Here is a 16,588-nt window from a genome sequence, read left to right as displayed (position 1 = left end):
TCAATGAAAAACGCTTGAAAAAGATTATTGCAATGGACAAGATGGAGTTTTATTGAGAGCAAAGCTCGAAATAAATAAGGTAATCAAGATAGCACATTTTGCTAAGATACAAAATGAATAAAATGAAAATGGGTGTCCCAGATATCATAGCATGAGCTTCTCTGCACAAAACTTCTTGAGGATCCTCTAAACTTGATATGTGTTTAGAAGCCCAAAAGTCCTTTGTTAATTCCCCAAGATGTAACATCCATCCTTCTTGTTAATTCAGAGAAGACAAGACTACCACATGCCCCATCTTCGATCAAAATTTGAATTGCCCAGTCCTGGGTTTTCAACTTAAAACCCTTTTGGTCTTAAAGTGCCCTTTTGCGAGTTTTTGCCTTGGCCTCTCCCCTTTTCTTTATAGGTAAAGTACCTCTTGACCGAATCTGAATTCACGGGATTAGGCATGCTTTTGCCATCCATCTCAGTCAAAATCAGATCTCCTCTAGAGAAAGCCTTCTTCACCATATAAGGTCCTTCCTAATTTGGTATCCATTTTCCTCTAAAGTCTTTTTGTATGGGGAGGATCTTTTTCAAAACAAGGTCTGCTTCATGGAATTCTCTAGGGCGAACCTTCTTGTTAAGCCCGCATCATTCACTTTTAGTATATTTGACCATGGCGAATAGCTTTCAACCTCTTTTCTTCAATTAAGTTTAGCTGATCGTATCGAGACTAGATCCATTCTGCTTCATCTAACTTTAGTTCTGACAACACTCGTAGAGAGGGAATTTCAACCTCAATAGGCAGAACCGCCTCCATTCCATAAACCAAAGAGAAAGGTGCTACATCGGTAAAGGTCTTAACTGACGTTCAATAGGCGTAGAGGGCGAATGGTAATTTCTCATGCCAATCTTTATAAATCTCAGTCATTTTTCCCATGATCTTCTTGATGTTCTTATTGGCTGCTTCCACTGCACCATTCATTTTTGTGCAATATGGTGACAAGTTATGGTGTTTGATCTTGAATTGGTTACAGACCTCCGCTATCGTGCTGTTGTTCAAATTCAGTGCATTGTTTGATATGATCCTCTCAGGCATCCCATATCGACATATAATCTCTTTCTTTAAGAACTTGTTGACTGCTGATTTTGTGACGTTGGCGTAAGAAGTGGCCTCGAACCACTAGGTGAAGTAATCGATGACTACAAAGATGAATCGATGTCTGTTAGATGCTTTTGGCGAGATCGGTCCAATAACATCCATGCCTCATAAAGAATAAGGCCATGGAGAAGTCATGACATGAAGAGATGAATGAGGTACATGAATTTTATCTCCATATATTGGCATTTATAGCATTTTTTGGCATAACTGATGCAATCCCATTCCATAGTGGACCAATAATATCTGAATCTCATGATTTGTCTAGCCATTGTGAAACCATTAGGTGTGTTCCGCAGACACCCTCATGGACTTCCTCCAAGATTTGCTTTATCTCAACAACGTCCATTCACCTTAGCAACACCTGATCTTTCCTTCTTTTGTATAGGATCTCTCCATCTAAGACATAGTCACTAGCTAGCCTTCTTAATGTCCTTTTATCATTCTTTGTCGCCTGGTCTGGGTATTCACGATTCCTCACATATCGCAATATGTCTTGATACCAAGGGTGATCATCTTTTTCTTCTTTTTCTTCGATGTTGTAAAAATGAGCCGGAGTCTTATATACTCATCTAGATAGGCTTCAAATTCTCTTGCTTATTCACTTTGATCATAGAAGCTAAAGTTCCTAAGGCATCAGCCATCTGGTTTTCATCTCGTGGGAGGTAGCAAAAAGTGATACTGTTAAACTCCTCAATTAACTCCAGAACCAGCTTTCAGTAATTGATCAACTTAGGGCCTCTCGTCTCCTATTCACCTTTTAGCTGATAGATCACTAATGTAGAATCCCCATATACTTCTAGCACCTTGATTTTGTGTTCAATGGCCGCACGGATACCTATGATGTATGATTCGTACTCTGCCATGTTATTTGTGCAATCAAAATCCAATTTACTAGTAAAAGGATAATGATCTCCGTTTGGGGATATCAGAACTACCCCGATTTCGTTACCCACAACATTTGAGGCTCCGTTAAAATTTAGTGTCCAAGGATGACATTCTTGAGAGTCTTCTTCAGTGGTTGCAACATACATTAGATCTTCATTTGGGAAATCAAAGCTCAAAGGCTCATAATCTTCTAGAGCTCTACTGGCTAAAAAATCTACTATTGCACTCCCTTTTACAGCCTTCTGGTTCACGTAGACTATGTCAAACTCAGAAAGTAAAATTTTCCAACGAGCTATTCTTCCGTTCAAAACATTTGACTCCATCATATACTTCAAAGGGTCTAGTTTTAAGATGAGCCAAGTTGTGTGGTACAGCATGTACTGTCTCAGTCTTCGGATTGTCCAAATCAAAGCACAACACAACTTCTCGATCAGCGAATATCTTATCTCGCATTCAATGAATTTTTTACTGAGATAGTATATCGCTTTTTCTTTTCTTCCTGATTAGTCATGTTGGCCTAGCACGCATCTCATGGAGTTTTTGAACACCGTCAAATACAGTATCAGTGGCTTATCTAGGTAAGGTGGCATCAGCACTGGGGCATTAGACAAGTAATGCTTGACCTTATCAAAAGTTCTCTAGCACTCCTCATCCCATACACCTGGGTTATGTTTCCTAAGGAGACAAAAAATGGGGTCACATTTCTCTGTTAGTTGTGAAATGAACCGGGTGATGTAATTTAGTCTTCCTAGAAAACCATGAACTTCTTTTTAAGTGCGCAACGGAGGTAGTTCTTGTATGGCCTTGACTTTATCTAGGTTAATCTCAATCCCCTTTTCACTTACTACGAATCCTAACAACTTTCCTGATCTTACCCCAAAGGTACATTTTGTGGGATTAAGCTTTAGTTGGAACTTCCTTAACCTTAAGAATAGTTTCCTCAGGACTTGCACATACTCTTCTTCTATTTTGAATTTTGCAATCATATCATTGACATAAACTTCAATTTCTTTGTGCATCATATCATGGAACAGAGTTACCATGGCTCTCTGATACGTCGCTCCTACGTTTTTCAATCCGAATGGCATCACCTTATAATAAAATGTTCCCTACATAGTTACGAATGTGGTCTTTTCAATGTCTTCAGGATGCATATTTATCTGGTTGTACCCCGAGAAGCCATCCATGAAAGAGAAAAGTGAATAACCTACCGTGCTATCCACTAAGGTATCAATGTGAGGCAACAGGAAATTATCTTTCGTGCTGGCTTTGTTTAAATCCCTGTAGTGCATGTACATTCGTACTTTTCCATCTTTCTTAGGAATGGGGACTATATTGGCTACCCATTCTGAGTACTTGACCGCTTGTAAGAAACCAGCATCGAATTACTTCTTAACCTCTTCTTTTATCTTCAACAGAACATCGGGTCTCATCCTTCAGAGTTTCTGTTGAACTGGCTTGTAATCTTCCTTTATAGGGAGTCGATGTACTACAATATCAGTATTCAACTCGGGCATGTCTATGACCATGCAAAGACATCCTTGAATTCTCGGAGTAACTCAATGAGGTCTCGCTTTGTCTCTACAGTGATACAAGTTTCAATCTTCACCTCTTTTTCCTCTGATAAGCTCACAATTTCCACTGACTCTTTGTAAGGTAGAATTTGTTTCTCATCTTGTTCTACCATCCTCAACAAATCAGGAGATAGGTTACAGTTTTGGTCATCTTCAAGATCCTGAGAATCCTCCATACATATATCTTGCTCTAAAGGAGACTCTAAGTCAGTAACAGCGTTGCTCATATCATTGATATTTGGAGACCTGTTATGGGGATGAAGAAAAAAATCCAAAGAACAAAAAAAATTAAGAATATTTATTTTTATGGTATGATTATGAATGAAGTAAAAAGAATAAAAGAATATTTGCTCAAGATGATACGCAAAAATATATTTTTTTATTGAAATAACGATATTCAGACATATGCCTATTTCATAAAAGTATTCTTATTGCCCCTAGGCTTAGAGCAATAAACTTCTTTTGAACATTACTCTGAGTTAATTCTAAAAGTTACAGGGATCTTCTCCGCGGTCCAATTGTTCAAAACACTTCCCGAGATGTATGGGCAAATGCCTAATAAATTCTCTTCTCTCGTCTCTTCATCGGATATTGCGTTAATGTTCAAATTTTCCAACATTTCTTCGGTAGACCCCTTGCTTGTAGATCTTCCTTCAGAGTTAATAGTCCCTCCCGACACGAATGTTCTGGATATATGAGGAAAAGTTATTGGCTCCCATTTAACCTCTTCCCCATTTAAACGCGCTCTTCTCCTTTCTTGTTTCTTCTCTTGCTCCTTTTTATTTTGCTTTGCATCTGGCTTAAATCCTAAGCCAAAGTGGTCTCGTTTGTCCATGAGCATGGGTGCCTCGACCATTCCTTGTAGGCGTCTTCCAAGCCCTCTCCCGGGCAAAGCTCCTTTCCCAACCATCAGTTGTAGGCCCATTCTTGTAGTTTTGGAGATTTTGGGCATCGAGACTTTATTCCCTTTGACAATGAAGGTCGTGTTCACAAATTCTAATGATCAAAAGGAACATTCTATTACTTCATCATCTGTCCCCACGTACGGCGCGTCGCTGGTAATAGATACGATGATATCTTCTTTCACGTTTATGGTCACCAATCGGCCTTCCGTTATAAATTTGAGCTTTTAATGTAACGATGACGGTACTGCCCCCGCTGAGTGAATCCATAGCCTCCCCAATAAGCAATTGTAAGAAGGCTTGATGTCCATCACTAAGAAATCCACCTCGTACGTGCTCGGACCGATTAAAAGGGGTATTTCAATTTTCCTCATTACTTTCTTTTCGGTGTCGTCGAATGCCCTCACTACATTTTGGCATGTCTTCATATGAAAACTATCCACTGGCAACCTATTTAGTGTGGATAGGGGCAAGACGTTTAGTGCTGATCCATTATCAATCAATACTTCCGGCAATGTATATCCCTTACAGCGAGTGGTGATATGTAGAGCCTTTGTGGATCCCATTCCCCATGGTGGTATTTCGTCGTCGTTGAAAAATATGTAATTGTCGGCACTTATATTATTGACAAGACGGTCCAGCTTGTTGACAGAGATGTCATCCGCGACATAGGCTTCGTTTAGCACTTTCATTAACACGTTCCGATGTGTCTCCGAGCTCAAAAGTAAGGCTAGAACTGATATGCGAGCCAGCTGCTTATGTAGCTGTCCTACAATGCTATATTCGCTGTGCTTGAAGAATTTTAAGAATTCTCTAGCCTCTTTTTTAGTCATTGGCTCATTAACTAGTGACTCGATCCTGACCGTCTTTTCCTTCTTTTGCTCAACTATTGAGGCCTTTCCTTTAACAATTTCGGTTCTTATTCCCACAAGATCATAACGTCTCCCACTGCCCGTATAGAAACCTATATCTTGGCTCTCTCCTGAAGCACTAGTCGGATTCTTCTCTCCCGGGATTGTCACGTTGCAGTCATAGTTTCAGGGAACCCATTTGCTATCCTTGTAAGGAAATGATACAGGTTTCTGAATTATGACTCTCGCTGCCATTTGTATCCCTGCTTCATTGTTCCTCGGTCGCGAAATGATCACCACAAGGTGATTAACTCTTTTGACCCCTTCTGTTGTTCCCTCCTCTGAGGCGTAAACGTCTCATTCTTCTGATCCTTTGATTTTTTCATAAAATTCTATCTCTTTATTGTCCATCAGATTTTGCACTATGGTCTCACTGCACTCTTGGATGTCATGGCCTTCATCAGCATGAAACTCGCAGTATTTTCTCGCTTCTCTGGGCCTTTCCCCTGAATGTTACGTGATCAAACCTCCATCGATCATTTGTTTCCAAACCCAACTCAATGGTGTTTTTATTTCTGCCACGTCGACCTTGATTCTTTTGCTCCCGCTCTCAACTATTGCTCCCGCTCTCAACTATTGCGTTTATCCATTTATTAGCATGATTAAGCAATAGATTTCCTACTACGTTGGGTCCTGATAGGTCATCGAACTTTATGATACCCATTTTGATAAATCTTTCTATCAACTTTTTAAACGTAGTGCAGTTCTCCATCGGATGCCCCGTTATCCCTGCATGGTACTCACATTGGGCATTTACGTCGTACCATTTTAGGAAAGGGGGTTACATAGGCTTCAAGTAGAAATGTGACACCACATGGGCATCAAATAAGCTCTGATACAACTCCCTATAAGACATCGGGATAAGCGTAAACTGGAGCCTCTCTATATTTGGCTTTGGGTTGGATTCTTTCCTTGGAGGGCCTAGCTGGCTAGTAGTCACCGTCCTTGGCTTGCTTACAGTAATGGGTTTTGAATAACCCTTTTTTATGTACTTACATTGTTCACCTTGCTGTCCTTCCTCCTTGGGGCCGATCTTTTGGAGCTTTCTTCTACCTCTATCTTCCCACACCTTATCACATTTTCTATCATCTCTCCAGACATCACTATGTCTGAAAAGCTCTTGGTTGTGGTCTCCAGCATGTGGTTAATAAAATGTGTCTTTAAGGTATTAATGAAGAGCATAATTATTTCTTTTTCTAGCAGGGGCGGTTGGACTTGTGTGGCTATCTCTCTCCACCGTTGGGCGTATTGCCTGAAACTCTCGTTTTGATTTTTCTCCATATTCTGTAATATGATTCTGTCGGGTGTCATGTCTGTTACATGACTGTACTGCTTCATAAAAGCTTGTGCCAAATCTTTTCACGAATTAATCCTAGCACAACTCAGTTGATTGTACCATTTAGTGGCTGATTCGATCAGACTGCCTTGGAAGCAATGGATCAATAGTTGATCATTGTAAACGTATCTTACCATCCTTCGACAGAACATGGTGATGTGAGCTTCTGGACAACTAGTTCTATTATATTTTCCAAAATTTAGAGTTTTAAACTTAGGAGGGAGCACTAAATTTGGGACCAAACTTAGGTCTTTGGCATCCATTCCGTAGTGGTAATCAACGTTCTCCATTGCTCTGAGTTTTTCTTCCAACCATTTGTATTGATCCTCAAATTGTTTTGGTAGTTTCACTCTTGTTTTTTCCATTTCTGCCACATCGTTAAGATCAGGAACAACAGGATTGGTTGGGTTGTCCCCGGGATTGGAACCTGAGCCTGTTTGATAGTTCATCGGCACCGAGGTACCAGTTTGATGCTGTTGGGGATTAATAGTGACGGGTACCCTTCGTAGGTACACTTCTGGTTGTGTTTGGGCATTGATCGGAGTAAAACCCTGGGGTAAATAGGATCCTCATTATCGTTCCCTGAATTAACCGTAGTACTCTTCCCTTTTTCAAGTTCTTTGACCAGTAACTGCGCTAATTGGCTTATCATACTATTTTGGGACTCTTGTACTTATTCCCTCATGTCTTGTTGTATTTTAGCTAATTGCTCTTGCATATCCCTTTGCATTTGTTCTAATCTTTCTAATATCTGATCCATTGTTTTGGTTTTGCGACGAGTATTGTAGTGGTATTCGGTTGGTTGAATCTTGTTGGTTTCCAGATTAACTAAAATATTTTTTTTTAATTAGGGTCTTTTTTATGAAATTTAATGCATATGATGAATAAAATAAATGCAAAAAGAGACGTTGATTTTGATTCAATTTCATTAGAACAACTTTGCTAGAAAACAAATTTCTTTACATAAGATGGATTACATATACGACTTCGCCCTAATGCCCAAAGCCTTAATCTTACTAAGAAGCCAAGCTAATTCTCAGCCCCGATCTGATTCCGACTTATATTTTACACTTAGTACATCGACCTGAACCTCCAGGTTTTGAAGATGGTCAGCCACTTCTCGTACTTGAGCCACAACTTCGCCCATGACGTAATCTCTATCTCTGATTTGATCTTGAGAGCAGTAGAGCTGTTCTTTACAATGGTCGTTGTTTGCCTCAAGGAGTTCCACTTGAATTTTTCTATTCATAGTGCGATCTTGAGTTCCTCTATTTTCCCTTTCAACTCCTCGATCTTGCTTAGACTAGCCATCAACTCAATTACGGAGTTACAGCTGCGATGCTGATATAGTGATTTTTCCAATTTGTCCACCCGAGCTCATAACCTCTCTTTTTCGCTTTGGCTTTCCAACAAACACTTTTTCAAAGCGTCTTCTCGCACTCAAACATCTTGAAACTTCTTCTCTCAATGATCGGCTTTAGTCTTTTTCTCTCAATGATCGGCTTTAGTCTTTTCTTCTTTAATTTTTTGGTGCCACTGCTCTGACATTTTACCCAAACCTACAGTTTTTATCGACATACACAGCTTCTTGTAATCAGTTTTCAGACTATCCAAATCTTCCTCTGTCTTGTTCTTTCCCTTCCTCAATTTCTCGGCCTCTAACTTGTGGATATTGACGTCCAATCCCAACTTCATCTTTTCCTCTTCTAACTGCTCTATCTTCTTGCCCAATTCCTGACTCATATCCTTAAAATCTTGTTTGATAATTTCTAATTCAGACGGGAATGCTTGTAAGTGTTCCTCTATCAGCCGAGCGTTCCCTTGATTTGGCATAGGAATGTTGTCATTGACTCTCTTACCCCACCACCATTCATACTCAGGGGTCGTCATCGGACCCGTAGTGAATCCTTTCATTCTTTGGGTTTGGTTCCAAGCATCTGATATCTCACAAACTTTTTTCTTATAATTGTCGCCTTTATAAGAAAACTCACATTGAGCCAACCCTTGTGTTGCTGGTATAAACTGCCTTGATCGATATTGCCTTAACACAGTAGCGAAGTGTATCCCACGGCTCCCTATATTCCAAGTAGAAGAACCCAATCAAAATCACCGCACCAATATAAGATCCAGCCGAGGATCATCCATGGAACCCTCCATTCAACATCTTTGACTTGTAGATTCTGGAGAATAGCTATCCATTTCTCTTCTGAGATGTCGTCTCGCCTTGGTATAGCTATTAATTCTCTTAATGGGGAATAGTCCTCAGAGAAAACTCGATAGGAGACCTTTTCTACTTTCCAAAAGTGGCTGTGGAACCAAGCCAACAATAATTGCGCACATCTTATGAATCTTCCTTCGCCCGCCCTCCGACATGCGTTCAAGTACCTAAAAGTTTCTCCTAGGATTGCCAAGACGGGTGTGACCCCTTTATCAAGTCTATCGAATAGGTCCGAGACTACTTCATCTACATGTCCTAATACCTTGGGAAAGACGACTAAACCGTAGATGCTCAAAGCGAAAACGTCAACCCTCTTCTTCATATTCGAATGTGCTAGAACCAGATCTCTCAAGTTCTTCCAAGGAATACACTTGCTGTCTCCCTTTTACTTAATCCTGGCCGCAACCCACTGCTCGTTCATCCCCGTGATACTTATCAATTTCTTCGAAAAGGTTGGGACATTAACGGCTCTTGAATAGGCTTTGTCAACCTGAATCTTCGGGCAACGAAGTAAAGTCATGTACTCCTCCACAGTAGGTACCAAATCGACTCTTCCGAAAGTGAAGCAACTGTAGGCAGAATTCTAAAACTGCGCGAGGGCCCGAAACAGATACTTGTCCACCTTTACATCGAGCAGATAGGGTAGGTCACCGTAATTACAGTAAAAGAGTTGCTTGACCTCGTCATTCCATTGACCCCATATCTCTTTTAATTCTTATAGGTCATTCTGAGTCACACTAATGCGAGTGAAATCCCATAATTCTGATTCATACCCCTTGGTCAAACTATCGCCTTTTTCTTGCTGCGTCTTCTCGGACCATACTCGGACAACCGCATTATCCTCCACTTTATCAAGAAACCCTTTTTCTATGCTAAGCTTTTCTATCTAGTAACCGAACGTGAATCAACATCTTTTTATGATGACATGCCATACAATAACAGCAAAACACAACAAGTCAGTATTATGTACAAAAGTAGAATTCAAAGCAAACAGGAAATATTCAAACACCTATTCGGGTAACCTATTAGGGTTTAGAGTGGCTCTACCTAGGGTGGGCTCCTAAGGCTCACTATATGTGATTCGGTTCTAAAGTAGGGTAACTGAATCAGTAGATTCCTCGATCTTTACCTATTATAGGCTCATATGGATCGAGTTCAGTTCAAGGGCATACATTTCCCTACGGCTATACGGAGATAAAAATCTCACAAAGACGTAGGTACGAATGTATTCCGAAAGCGATCCACTATCCTATACGGAGGTGAAGACCTCACGAATGAGTAGCTTCTCACTCCTACTTAAAAGGGTAAAATCGTTTGATTATGCAATATGATGCGCAAAAGTATACTAAGAGACTCGAACCATAAGCCAATCATAAAAGGACGAAAACCACAAAAATGAAACACAAAGAAGGGATCGTAAATTTAAAACAAATTTTCAGTTTTCAACAAAGGGCAAAAATTAATCAATTTATGGCTCGACTCTCAAAGTCTCTAGTGGAGTCGTCAAGCTGTCGAAACCATTTTTTTTTAAAACAGCATTGACTTTGGCTTTGAAAACGAAAACGAACATGGGAGTTGCCACCAATCTTTTTTATTTAGGCGTGATCGAATCACCTCATAATTTGGTTGTTTTAATGAAACGTTTTGTTTTATTAAAACAACGATGTTGGTCTACAAAATTCGAGAAAACGGGTCCGAGATTCGATTATGTGCGAGGAAGGATTAACACCCTCGTAACGCCCAAAATTGGTACCTAATTGATTAATCGATGTCTTCATGTCGAAAGTTGAAAATTTGAAAAATACGATCCCTCCTTGTATTAATGCTAGTTTCTAATAAAATCTCTTTAATTTATGAAAACGTATAAAGGGATATCTTATCTCAAGGCAAATAAAGATCGTAACCCGTAAGTTAGGATACGACACCTTAAATCCCCAAAAACAAGCCTTCCTTTTATTTTATCATTGGATCGAATTGCATAACTTTGAAAGGATGTTCAGTTGTTTAGATCCAACAAGAAAATCGAGACCCCGTAAGTTAGGGTACAATTTTCTTGAATTTCCAAACACGAAATATTGTCTTGGTTTTCAAAATTTCCTTTTTGTACAAATTTGGATAAAATCAATGGAACGTTTAAAAATGGTATACATTTGATTGAATTTATTTAAAGGGAAAAAAATCATTTAAAATGTGCATGGGATTGTACTTGACGAATGTTAGTAATATGACACAAGTTTAGTGTAATGATAACATAATATACATTATGCATAACATTGATATTGACCAACTAAAATATTAACATGCATGGATAATAATAATGATAATAGAAATGATAATATAAATGATAATAATCATCAACAAACAACAATAGAAATAATAATAATAATAAGTGTACGAATAAGATGAATAATTAATGGAAGAAAATCAATGATTGAAAGAATAAATAAATAGAAGGAATATAAAAATTACAATAAGAAGGCAAATGAATAATATACATAAAGTAAATAAAATAAGCAAACCAATGGGTAACTTAAAGCAATAATATATGTATGAGCAAGCAAATAAATAGATGAATTAAAATAAAAGGGGCTAATTGGAACTTAAAATAAAATTAGAAGGTATAAGTTACAAATAAAAAGAATGCGCCGAAATTAGTAAGGACTAAAAGGGACAATATCCCTAATCCTTATGTTATGTGTTTCGATTAGCAAGGCCCTGGATTAAATTAAAAAACAAAATAAAATTAAAAGGGGGAATTAAAAAAAACTATTCCATATATACGCGCAATATAAGATGGGGATTAAATGGGAAATTATTCCCTACCCTCAAAATGACACCACTTCAGGGCGTTTACCCTTTTAAAAGGATCGAGGATTAATTTGAAACAAAGTAAACAAGTCGTGGAAAAATCAAAAAAAGAAAAGAGACCACATTACAACAGCCTCAAAAGTGGAAGGACCAAGGGTGCAAATAGACCCCTGGTCCATAAACACGCGGATCCTAGGCCATCTTGGGTTGGGTCTTCGGGTCTTGATGCAAAACGTCCCCGTTTTGGCACCTAAAACCAAGGCCCAAAACAACGTCGTATGGTTCCCTTATAAATACCAAAATTTCAACAAAAATTTCATTCCATCAACCCCCTTTAAAAAAAAAATCATCACAATTTTCTCTCTAGGCTAAACCCAAAAGCTGGTCGAAAGGGCCACCACCAGTCGATCACCGCAGTCCCACCGTAGACGGTGGCTGGAGGTGCACCAAAACTGGCCTTTTAAGCTTCCTTTCCTTTTGAAACCCGATTTAGATGTTTTCAAACCAAAAAAACGGTGAAAATGGAAAGAAATAAGTAAAAAAAAAGTTTTCGGTTTCGTTTTCCCTTTTAAATTCTCATTGGAAACCCGACGGGTTGCGGGGTATCCAGAAGCCAGCAATGGTCGTCGGAGAGAGGCCGATCAACTCAGGTAAACCCCTTCTTCTTCTTATTTTTCGTTTTTTAGCCTTAAAATAAAAGGGAAAAAGAATAAAAAAATTTTAAAAAATAAAAGATCACCTTTTAGCAATTTTTACTTCTGTTTTAGTTGATGTTTTTGAGTTCAAAATCTCTCTCTAGAAAATTACAATCGGGTCTCGGGCTTTTTATAGCCGAGAATACAAGTGATTTGATTTCTGCTATTTCCTTTTTACTGTTTCTTGCTTCGTTTTTGCTTTGTCTTCTCTTTGGCTTGTTTGCAGGTTACGGGAAGAGTCAACGAAGGCATGTTTTACCATTTTGGTGCAAGGTAACAGGCAGGACCGTCTTAGGCGGTGTGCGTGCTGAGGGAGCACATGGAGGGGGTACGGTGCGAAGGTGATTCAGAAACCCTAGGGTTTCTGAATTGTTTTAGGCTATTGGGCATTTTGGCCCTGTAGGAATTGGGTTAGGGGTTTGGGTTTGATATGGGCTTGTGTCTGTTTAATTGTGGTTTGGGCTGATATAATGGGTTTGGTGAAATTTGGGCTATTTGGACTTTTGATGTTGTAAATAGACTTTAATAATTTTGGACTTTATTTTATATTTTTGTTTTTATTGGTTTGAGATCGGGTCGGGCAAAATAGGCGTGTTACAAAAGCAATGGCTTGTTATTCTAAACTTGTTATAGAAGTATTTTAGCACGTTATTCTCAATTTTTTTTAAAAAGAGAAAGCATTGTCATGCTATTCAAACATATATTTAATTTTATGCACTTTTTTTTTTCTCTCAACAAAAAAAACATCATACAAGGTGCAACAAAATGGGAAACACATTTTTTTTCCTTCTTATACAATATGAATGATTTTCCATTACGAGTATATAGTTGTTTTATCATTTTTTACTACATTATTCTTGCATAAGAACTAATAAGAATTCTCATTGTTAGAATCGACCCGATTAAGCAACAAGTAAAAAAAATAGCAAAATAAATTAAGAAATTGAACACACAAATTTAACGTAGAAAAACCCCTCTAAAGAGGATAAAAAACCACAGGCAAAGATAATTTTACTATAATGGCAAAAGAATGAAGAGTACAAAAGATAGAGATAGAAACTAAACCTCGAAAACAAAGAACCCTCAAAACGTAAACACAAAATTCTCTAAATGTGTTATGAGTTCTAATATATAATGGATGTTTTTCCTTAGGTTGTAAAAATACCTATATAGGTCAAATAATAATAAAATAATCTAAACTAATCAATGTTTGATTGAAACAAATAAACAGAGTTTAACTAGAAGATTATTTCTCAAATTTGACTGAAATAGGAGTGATACTTGAAACTCATGTGGGGGCAATTTATAGATATTTGGTTTTGGCTATTGTTTCAAGAAATTGAGTTACCAAGCTTGGAAGAAATTGCAATGTTGTTTCACTTATTATTTGTAACATTCCGAAATAGGGCCTAAACGGAACAGTGGTTGCGAAACCACAAATTCAGGGTAAAAAAAAAAATTTATTATTATTTTGAGGTTCATGGTATGATTACATGATTGTGTGAAAATTTCGTGATAAAATTCTATGCATAAAGTGCTTAAATTGAGGTTAGGGACTAAATCGAATAATTTGCAAAACTTGCATTCTAGAAGTTTTTAGTATGAAATTATTTTGGAATATTAATTAGGAGATCTTAAATGGTAATTTGACCAATTTTAAGTTCATGGACAAAATTAGGACATGGAAGGAATTTTGAAAGTTTCTAAGGAGGGCATTTTGGTCATTTGGTTATTAACATTAATAAAAGGTAAAAAGATGATAAAATTGTATCATCTTCTTCAAGTTACCAGCAGAACCTTACCTCTCTCCATAGCTGGGGTTTCTTCAACTTTCAAGCTTCATAGTAAGTGATTCCAAGCCCGCTTTTAATGATCTTTACGTTTTTGAAGTCCCGTAGCTCGATAAAGCTTATGCTAGCAATAATTTAAGTTAGGAATCAAATTTGGAAAAATACCCATAGGTGAAATTTGTGTATTTTGATGTTTTATGATGGAATATGAGGTTTTAAATTATGTTAGACAACTTGTGCTACTTGGTTTTAAGTGAAAACGAGTAAAAGGCTTAATCGGTAAAAATACCTAATAGTCATAAGTACATGTTAGTGTGTGAATTTGATGTTGCCATAGAAGGAAAAATGATCAGCATGTCATAAAACATAAGAAAATAGGATGAAGTTTAATTTACGAGCCTTGGGGCAAAAGTGCAAATATGTGAAAGTTTAGGGCAAAATGTAATTTTGCCAAAGTTTGAGTAAAGGGTTTTTTGATAAATGTTGATATTAAATAAGCTAAATTTGCTATTATAGATCAAGAAGAGCGAAATTCGAGAGTAGATCGGGAAAAGAAAAAGTAAAGGACTAAATTGTAAAGTTTAGTCACATTTTGTATCGAGGTAAGTTTACAGTAAATAAATGCAATATTCTTTTATTTTACATTATTATTGTCAATTTCAGCATTTATATATTTATGTTATGAAAATATTTAAAGTCGAATTTAAGGTGAAGTGAGAGGAAAAGTGTTAGAAAGCCGGTTGAACCCTAGGAATGTTAGGATATTAGGGTTGACGGATGAGCGAAATGAGCCATGTAAGTCCATATTAGAAATATGGCTTTGGAGACAGGATTGAGCCATATAAGTCCATATTATATATGGCATTGGAGACAGAATAATTCATGTAAGTCCATGTCAAAGACATGGCATTGGCGAGATATTGATAGACAGAACGACCCTAGTATCCTTAGTATTCCGAGTGGTTCAACGGGTCAGGATACGAGTTAAATTACAGTGAATTAACAGCAAAGGAAAAGTAGATTATACTTATGAAAAGGAAAGGTCGGTAAGAAAGAAGGTAAGGGAATAAAGAAGAAGATAGAAATTGAGAAGTAAAGAAATTTATGATGTTAGGTGATATTATGCATAATTATCCATTATGTTGAATGTTGTGATTTATTTGCTTGTAAGCTTACTAAGCCTAGTGCTTAATCTCTTTATTTTCTTCTTCTTATAGTACTTATCTAGCCACTCGGGGATCGAAGGAAGCGTCGAGGCCGATCACACTATCAAAGAAATAACTTCGGTATAATTAGGCGTTTTGTTTTGTGTATGGCATGTATAGAAACTTAGCCACTTTTGGTATAATATGAACAATGAATGATGTGTAAATACTTGCTAGTGATTAGCTAATAAAATGACCGATGATATGCATGTTTATTAATATGTATGATTGAATGGTGATTATCACATGAAAATTATGAAAAATGTGAAAGTAACCTAAAAACAGATTCAAGTAACAGCAATGACGTAACTTTGAAAAATCACTAAAAATTGTATAAACATAGTTTGAAGATGAATAATATATGAAATTAAAGCTTATTATGTCTATTTTCTTATGGAATAAGAAAAATAGGTAAAGGTATTATATTTCATGATATATCTGAGTTTCAGTAAAACAGGGTCAGAGCAATTTCTAGAACCCCTATTTCAACTTTGGAAATTCACCATAAATTGTAAAAAACTAATTAGAAGGTATAATTTATATGGTTATAATCCTTGTTGAGTCTAGTTTTAAGAGAAACAAACGGCTTAGTGATACGAATTTTGTACAGGAAGAAACATGGTTCGTAGTAACAAGAGGTTAGTGCAGTTGAGTTTTGAAACAGGGGAAACTTTAACTAATAAACTGTACTAATTGGCCAAGTCAAAAATCTATGAAAAAAATTAGTAGATAGATATATGAGTCTAGTTTCAGGAAAAATTTACGGATCTTAATTTCGAGTTTCGGAACTCAAGATATGAATTTTTAGGCGACTACAATGCAGAATGGCAGCACATTCCGAAATGCTTAAATAAACAATTTAAACCTATTTAAGGGATAGAATAAGTTTAGTAATGCCTCGTGCTCGATTCTGGCAACAGTCTCGGGTAAGGAGTGTTACATTATTTCTTCTAGAAGAATAATAATTATTCAAAATAGTTGTTCATAACAACCGTTGTTTGAGAATAACTATGTCTTGAATAACTATGTTTAGAATAGTGTTTTAATTTAGAACAATTCTCATCTAGTGTACATTTCATTTGAGAATAGCTTTTGTTACGAATAACTAAAATTTGGACCA

The sequence above is a fragment of the Gossypium arboreum genome, chromosome 11 (assembly GCF_025698485.1).
Source record: "Gossypium arboreum isolate Shixiya-1 chromosome 11, ASM2569848v2, whole genome shotgun sequence".
In the NCBI taxonomy this organism is placed as follows: Eukaryota; Viridiplantae; Streptophyta; class Magnoliopsida; order Malvales; family Malvaceae; genus Gossypium; species Gossypium arboreum.
This window is presented reverse-complemented; position numbering follows the sequence as displayed.